Source organism: Momordica charantia (assembly GCF_013281855.1).
Source record: "Momordica charantia cultivar OHB3-1 chromosome 5 unlocalized genomic scaffold, Mcharantia_2.0 BLBB01000005.1, whole genome shotgun sequence".
NCBI lineage: Eukaryota > Viridiplantae > Streptophyta > Magnoliopsida > Cucurbitales > Cucurbitaceae > Momordica > Momordica charantia.
This window is the reverse complement of record NW_028275163.1, coordinates 9477422-9486377: the sequence shown is the minus strand read 5'-3', so window position 1 is coordinate 9486377 and position 8956 is coordinate 9477422. Positions and strand designations below refer to the sequence as shown.

The 8956-nt window shown below is 32.8% G+C and overlaps 1 long non-coding RNA gene across 1 annotated transcript; it reads left to right on the top strand.

Annotated features, from left to right (window-relative positions):
• The first annotated feature begins 2477 nt into the window (after positions 1 to 2477).
• Positions 2478 to 4548, top strand: LOC111024906 (uncharacterized). Its single transcript, XR_002603411.2, has 2 exons — positions 2478 to 3268; positions 4341 to 4548. It is a non-coding gene; the product is annotated as an uncharacterized LOC111024906 (long non-coding RNA).
• Positions 4549 to 8956: the final 4408 nt, after the last annotated feature.

Genomic DNA, 8956 nt, shown 5'->3' with positions numbered 1-8956 from the left:
GATTTCAAATTTCATTCCAATTTTTTCCTCTATTTAAACCCATCCTCTAAAAAATTTACAACATTTTCTCTCCCAATTTTCTCTCAAATTCATCTATTGTTCATCTCTCCAAAAGTTTCATTGTTCGTTTAAATTTGTGATGGGAGATTTTATTTTAGAGATATTTGTGTTTCCAATTTTATTTCTTTTAGCCAAATTGAGGGTCTTATTTGTAAGAATTTTTCTTACAAATTTGTGAGCAAAAAAATTGTATATGTACTCTTGTGGGGAGAGTTTGTAAGTTCGTTCTTCAAATTCCAAATTTTTATAAGGGTTTCTTTTGAGCCTGAAAAAGAGCGTTTTAATGGTTTGATCTTATACCGTAGAAATGATCGGGTTTCTTATTGCTCCAAACAAAAAAAAGGCTTTGTACCAGTTTGACTCCTACCATGGAAAGAGTCAAGTTTCTTAATCGAATACCCAAGAGGTGCTTGGGGAGTGGAATAGGCCGGTTGTTGCCGAACCACTATATATTTCCGGTGTCATTTTCTCTAACCCTTCTCTATTTAATTTTTGCAATTAATTTTCTTTATTACAAATTGCATGAAATTAATTGTTCGAATTTGTTCTTCATGTTTATGGTCAATATTTATATTTGAATTATTTGGGTGGTGAAATTAATTAGGGTGTTTGTGTTTTTAATTTGTTGTTTAATTTTGTGTTAAAATCATTTGTTCATAAAAAGTTTACTTATTTGTTTAAATTGAGCTCACCGTGCTAAAAAGTTTATAAAGTTTAATTAAACCATATTCACCCTCCTCTAGGGTTGTCATACCCATCCAATAATTTCTTGTATATTTATATAAAAAAATCTGTCATGTTTTTATTATTGAACAAATTAATAATCAAAATATATAAAATGATATCAATACTTTCTCATATAAAGTTTTATAACTCTCACTCATTGAAGTTATTATGCAACGATTTCACAATATGAAAATTCGTAAAGGACAATTATGATATACTAAATTAATAATTTAATGTAGCTATGAATTTTGAGATTGCTAACTCATAAATTATTTCTACTAAATTTTAACTACTAAATTTTAACTGAAGCCCCCTATCACTACTGATTATCATTGTTCTCATATTTTCACAAGGTAGGTAGGTCCTACAATGACTTTTACTTTCAAATTGTTGAATTTCTTTGAATCATTCCAGTTTTGTTCATACTTGAATTTCTTCCTCTATTCTACCCTCTCAATGGCTGCATTAAAAAAAAAAAGAAGAAAAAAAAAACATAACATTTTGGACTTGGAATGTTCAATCTCAGACTTGGAATGCATATCTGGGACTACATGTCCAATCCAGATCCGAGATTGACATGTTGTCCCCGACTAATGTTATACTGTCCTAGACCAAGATTACCCAACATTGGTCCAGGACTAGGCAATCTTGGTATGAGACCATTATTGGCAATCTTGTCCCAGACAAAGATTACCAATCCAGGATTATGAAAGCTCGATTTTTTTTTAAAAAAAATTATGCATTGTTCAATGCTTATCTCTTTTTTTTTTTAATGGTACATTATCTCATAACCTTACCTAGTTTTTAAAATATTGTTGGCATGATTCCTTGTATTTTAATAACATTCATTGGAGGAGCATAACGAAAAGGGTTATGTAGGTAGCCGTACGAGAGGCTTGACAGAGGATACTACAATCACGTATGAACAATTTATAGGTCACATGTAAAACTAAGTAGTATAAACCCCTTACAGACTGATATTATAATTCGACATGTATATCATTTTAAAACCAAAGTTACAGAACGTATTATAGTGTAGTTACAGAACGTCTGATACTGCTCGACAATTCCTAATAGCTTCATATCCATAAGTGCTCCCTCTCCTTACCCATCATAGCAAGCTATATGAAGTAAACTATGCCTTTTTCTATAGCATCCTCGTAATTGTTGAAAGTAAGTTCTGTAAAAGTTTTCCCCAAAAGTGCGAACACTTAACCTTCACCTTATCGTCAAAATACTGTGCTCTAAGCCTTCGGCTAGGAATATCATCATTTAACCTATTCATTTTGTGTCTAAGCCTAGTGATTAGGTCAAACTCCCACTTGCTAAAGGACACCTTATTCCCAAACAAGTCAAAGGTAACGACATCATGCTTAGGCTTCTCAACCTCTCTCAACACTAGGTGATGGATCTATGGACCATTAAATATAATGTCCATATCTAAAAATGGACCAAAACATGTTTGTTTAAACATGTCTAACTGGGTTAGGGCTAACTTGGCCTTAATACTGGCAGTGGTGTAAGGACCGTTTCAAAGTGAAAAACAAAAAAAAAAGGGAAAAAGAAAAAAAAATTGGAATTTTAGTTGGAAGCTCATTTTGGTAATTTCGCAAAAAAAAAAAAGAAATGAAAGAAATGAAAGTTTTTTTTTAGAAAGGCACGTGTGTGTGTGTTGTTGATTAATGAAGGTGGGTGTCAGGTGTTTTAAAAAGAAAAGAAAAGGAGGGGAAGAAAAAGAATAAATAAAAAAGAAAGAAAGAGAAAGCATAAGAACGGAAAAAGGCAAGAAAAGAAAGAAGTGTGAAGAAAAGAGAGAGACAACGTAGGAGAAGAAGAATGAACAAGGAAGAGAAAGAAATCGAAGGTGGTGTACGGCTAAGGAGGAAGGAAGAGTTTTTTTAAAACCGGTTGGAGTTTTGAAGCTTGTTTTTGGGTAAGTTTCAGTGTCTTAAACCATGAGATTCTCGAAAATAGACTCCTTTCATTTGTGGGTTTTGTGAAGGACAAGTTATTTGAGGTTATGTGGTTCTTGGTTGAAGAAAAAGAAAGAAAAAGAGAGAAAGAGGATGGAAGAAAGGAAGAAAATTCGTGGGTTTTGGAGAAGAAAGAAGAAGATGAATAGTTTTTGGGAAGAGAGAGAGATGAATTTTTTAATAGAATTTAATTGAGAAAAGTAAAAATGAATGGGTAAAAGAAAGGGGAAATCACGTGAGAAGGTGAAAGGAAAGAGAAATTCAATAGGTTTTGGTGGGACCCACTTGTAAATGGTATGAGAGAGAAAAATGATGGGTTGTTAATGAAGAGGGACAATGAATTATAAAATTGGATTTATGTGGATTAATTTGGAAGATAATGTAATTTCAATTGGAAACAAAAATATGTTAAAGTTAAATTGGATTAAAGCATGAATTAATTTGGTATTGAATCGATATTTCAAGTTGAGCAGAAATTGGAACGGAGGACGACCGAGTTTGAAGGATTAGTGAGTGGTTACTTTACTAAATGTTTTGGTTATTATTGACTTGTGAGTGGTTATTTTATTAAATGGTTTTAGATACCTATTGATATAAAATTTATGAGAAATTATATATTAGGTATGATTTAGCATTTCTGCTAAGAATGAAAGAAAATGTGTTTGTTCGAGAATTTAGAAATGTTTTTGAGAATTTAGAAATGTTTTATGATTTAGAGAAATATTTGAAGAAAGATATGAAATATTATTTAGAAAGAGATTTCAGAAAATGATTTTAGAATTTCATGAAATGTTCTTAGAAAGAAAGATTTTAGAAATCATTTGAGAAAGAAAGAAAAGTTCTTAGAAAGAAGGAAAGAAGAATTTCAGAACAGTCCATGAGATTGAGAAAGAAGTTTTCAAACCACCATGTTATTGTATCCAGGTGATTACCCGTATGCTATGTGAATGTGTTTCTATAGTATACCCAGAAATAGAAGGTCATTGGGACCATTTTACTCCACGTGTTGAGAGAATTATTCTGCTATGCGTATTGAGATTACTCTATGCTAGTAGACCAGAATTATTCTGCTGTGTGTATTGAGATTACTCTACGCTAGTAGACCAGAATAGAATGTGGATACATGTGTGGTGTTGAGTTTTATCTATCTGTTTTATGTTTGAAGAAGAATGTTTTATATGTTTTAGAATGTGTTTTAGAGCATGTTGAGAAGTTGGCGTAACTAGGTCGCAGGGGATGCAGGGGAATGCTGGGGCGATAAGGGCCAAATCCGGATTCCGAATCCTGGTCCGAATCCTGGACTTGGGAGTGTTGTCTTTTCGGTTTGTCTGTAAAGAAATTGTTGTTACAAGTTTGATTTTGAGAAGTTTACTGAGTTTTATGAAATGTATAACGTTGCTCTAGTTTTACTCGAATTTTATGGAATTTTAATGAGAATGATTATTACTTCAGTTTTATGATGTTTGTTTTAAGAGCTGAATTTTCAGTTGTTTATGAAAGGAAGTTGACGACAATATTTCTTATTAACTTACCACTTACTGAGCTTCTCAGCTCACTGTTTATGTTTTGTTTTCCCCCCAGGCTGTACCTGAGTATCTGAGTTTCTGAGTTTCAAGAAGAATTTAGTTCAGCTTCTGCCACCCCGAGTTGTTCAAGAATTGCATATCTCTTTGTATGTAGTTTAGTTGGTTTGTAAGAAATTTTATCTGCATTCTGTTGATAGGAAAAGAATGTATAGAATGGATGTAAGAATGATTGTTTGGTTAAGATTAATATTTTATTGTGCATCTATTCGGAGTTGTTAGTCAAAGTTCAGGTCAAAGGAAAGAAAGACGTTGACCACTGACTTCGTAGTTAGTCAGGGTCTGTGGTCGGCGCGACTCGTTCTAGGACTAGTAAGTGTTTGGGACGGGTCGTGTCAAGTGGTTTTTTTATACGGGTGAGGTTTGTTAACGAAACCAATCCTTACGATTGATCTTAAGTCTCGAATCCATAATAAAAAAATATAAAATTAAATATACAACACAAGATTCGTTCCATTTAACAAAAAAAAATATTTTTTTTTTGCCTAGAACCATCTCGAATCAAGATGACCATCATTCTACCTTTCATCTCGGTGCGTATTGAACTGGGATGAAAGGCATAATGATGACTATCTTGATCTGAGATGATCAAGATGGCCATCATTCTGCCTTCCATCCTTGCTCGATACAAAGCGAGAATACAGACTTGGGATGAAAGGCAAATATCAACCAATATTGATCTTGGATTCTGCAAGCCAACAAACAATCCTGGATGCAAGCACCCTCTTCAATCTGACCGAAACAATCCGGGATCGAATCCGAGCTTGCATCCAAGATTGAATCCTAGGTAAAGCTTGCAAAAACATGCAAACCCCCAACATTCAACGGATATCACACAACAAATAACTTAGCTGCTTTAGATAACGTTGAAAATTAAAACCTAACGAAAAAACAACAAAAATTTTCATGGGAAATTTAAGTATATTAACCTCAACGCAGCCGAAGGTTTTCATTAAAGAACGATGTGAGATTGATGACTCCAAGATAGAGGAAGTACGGAAGTGTGAGAAGTGTGGTAGTTTGAGTTGGCGACAGATGAGCATGAGATAGAGTCCGAGATAGGAAGGGGAATCGTTGGATTTTTTAAAAATTGATGATGATATGGTAATTCACATTTGCAAAAGATGAAAAGGGTCACAAATAACTATAGAAGGGTCACAAATAAGTGTTAGAAAAAAGGTAAAAGATCTAAATGGAATTATGGAGGGTAGAAAATTCCAACTTTCTATTTATTATACATTTAATTTCAATTTTAATTGTATTCACATGAAGTATATTTTTTTTACATAAATAAATTTTAATATACTGGTGAGCAACACGTAACATGCACATCAACTTTATCGTTTTATTACTATTACTTAAAAGCAATTTTGTCATTCAAATATAAATCTCTTCCTCAATTTCTATAAAAAACTATCTCTCTTCCTAAACCTTCATCAAATTCTCTCTTCATCCCACCTCTCTAATTCTCTCCTATCTCTCGACCTTTATAAACATCATTAATTTTTTGGGATAATTTTAGTTCCAAATATATTTTCTATCACCATACAAAGAATTTCATTAATACATAGATTCAAAATGGTAATATTAGGCATTTGATTTCCTTGAAAACCATAATTAACATAAAAATTAGTATTGGAGAATAAAAATTGATTGATGATGGCGGTCCTTGAGCAGTCAAAAACTCCTGCCATTCATCTCTACTATATATAAAAAGAAAATAGGGAGAGACTTTTTCTCCCTAATTTGTCATTTTATTCTAATTTTTTCCACTATGCCTTCAAATACAAATCTCTCTCTCATCCCTATGGTCTCTCGAAATGCTCCCTCTCTCTAACCCACCTTCCCATCCCACTAATTCACTCTATCTACTTACTCTCAATTTAATTTCTCAAGAATTATTGAATCGTTAAAAGAATGAGTTAATTATTTTTTATGATAGGTTAATTATTGAGTAACAATGAAGGGTTAATTATTGAGAACAATGAAGGTTTAATTATTTTGTTATTGTGTACTAAAAGAAAAAATTATTTCGTTATTGTGTACTAAATAAAATTATTTTTATTATTTAATAATACCAAAGTTAGAATACTACGTAAAGTTTTATCTTTATTTCTATTATTTACATGCATCACACGTGTTTTTTACTATAGTAGTTATTAAGGGTCATAATTTAAATAAAGAATACTGAATTCAGACTTCTACATAAATGCATACTTCATAAATAACAAGAAAAACAATACACAACAACTAGAATACTAATAAGAGATGAAAGAAACTATATTATAAAAAAAAATAAACTCTAAATTAAGACCAAGCGAGTTCTTCGCGATATCGAGTGAAACTAAATAATTCTTGATTTACAATTTGCAATATCCAAAGTGTACAATGTCAAGCTTTTAACAATATTAATGGAAAAAAAAAGTTATCATCCTCTCGGATTAGGCCGGTAAAAATTTTAGGTAACTGTAAATGGCTGATTGATCCTAACCTTATCAAATTTAAAAGATTCTGAAATTTAAACTGAAAAGATAAAAGAAGAAAAAAATATTCTGTAGATTTAATAAATATGGTTTCACTTAATTGTTTTGTAAAATGATACCAAATAGTTATCCTTCAATTATTCTCTCTTGAGTAAGTTAGGCTTAATCTTTAATTCAATTTCAAGATCTCTATTTAGAATTAAAAACAAACTCTTCATGCTCCTTGTAGGATTTTGTAGGTCTCCTTACTCAGCCAAACCCTCTATGTTGAAGTATTAAGACGTAGCCTAAATTCTTTTCGCTCGAGGGTTGGAATCTAAGGCTTAAAATCAACTCCCATATGAGGGAAAAGGAAGCATTAGATAAAGAATTCGAAACAGAATTGTTGTTGAAAATGCACTCTCACTTCTTGAATTCAAAAATTACAAAGTAATGACTATAAATACTTGCACGAATAAACAACAGAAAAGAAAACAAATGACCTTAACGGCTAGACAATTAAGAGAGCATAATTCTGATACGCTAGAGAAGGAAAGTATCCTGCCCATGCATGTTTTGATTACAGCCCCAACATAAAGACAATATAAAAGGTAAGAGAGTAATAGAAATAATTTATACAAGGAAATAAATAAAAGCTCCAACCCACTACCTTAATGTTTTGTTATGCCTCTGTTTGGTAAGTCAATAATTGAGAAATATGGCTAGTAGTTGGCTTGAAATCTTCATGAAAATACTTCATCTTAATGACCAAAGATAAATAGCGAAATAAGTGTTGTCATAGTGTCATGACAAAACGGCTAAATAGTGTATCTCATACAGTCCTAGTTTGTTCCTCAAGTCTTTGAAATTCGTCTTTGGAGAGAGCCCTGGTAAAGATGTCAACAACTTGTTTCATTGTGGGTCCGAATTTAGTGACGACTTTTTCCCTCACAAAATAATAATCCACTTCAATATGCTTTGTTCTACTAAGAAAAACTGGACTTTTGGCTATGTGAATAGCATTAACATTGTCACACATGAGTTGGGGAGGTTTAAGTATTTTGATTCCAATATCTCTTAATAGAAACATGATCCATATGAGATCAGTTATAGTTGATGTCGTGGTTCTATACTCGACTTCTAAGCTTGATCTGGCTCCTGTAGTTTGTTTATTTGAGCTCCATGATATGCAATTCGCTCCTAGGCATATGCACGAGCTTGATTTGCGTCTTCTAGGGTAGGGGCAACCTACCCAATTTGCATCAGAAAAACCATAGAGATTTAGAGAGCCATCTTTGTAAAAGATTAGACCGTGCCCTTGATATATCTCAATATGCGTTTGACTGCTTTTCGATTGTCTTGGATCTTGTAGACTTTGAAAAACTCTATTTACAGCAAAGGTTATGTCTGGTCTTGTAAGGGTTAGATATTGAAGGGATCCCACGATGTTTTTATATTCCTTTTGATCGATAACATCATTGTCATCTGTGGTTCAGTGTTTGTGGCAACAGCTGGTGTACTAAGATGAGATGCTTCTAATATTCTAACTTTATGGAGAAGGTCTTTAGCATACTTGGAATGCAATATGGAGATGTTTATTGGTGCGTGTAATACTTCTATGTCCAAAGAATAGTGTAGTTGCCTTAGATCTTTCGTAGCAAATTTTATACTTAGTTGATGGATTAGACCTTCCATGTATTCTGTTTCATTTCTTGGCATAATTATGTCATCAACATATACAAGCATTAAAATTAGAGAGGATTTATTCTTAAAAATAAATAGTGAAGGATCAGAGTAAGGATTAGTGAAGCCTATATGCAAATCAAATTGTGATAGTCTTTCAAACCATGCTCTTGGTGCAGCCTGTATTCAAATCAAATTGTGATAGTCTTTCAAAGCATGCTCTTGGCGCTTGCTTTAGTTCATATAAGGATTGGTTGAGTATGCAAACTAGGTAAGGTTTGTTTGGGTGTTGAAAGCTAGGTGGTTGGGTCATGTACACATCTTTCTTCAGGTAGCCATAGAGGAAGGCGGTTTTGACATCTAGTTGTCTTAGGCTCCATCCAAAGTAAACACCCACTGCAAGTATGAGTCTAATTGTTGTTGGCTTCACTACTGGACTAAATATTTCATTACAGTCCAATCCTTCTAT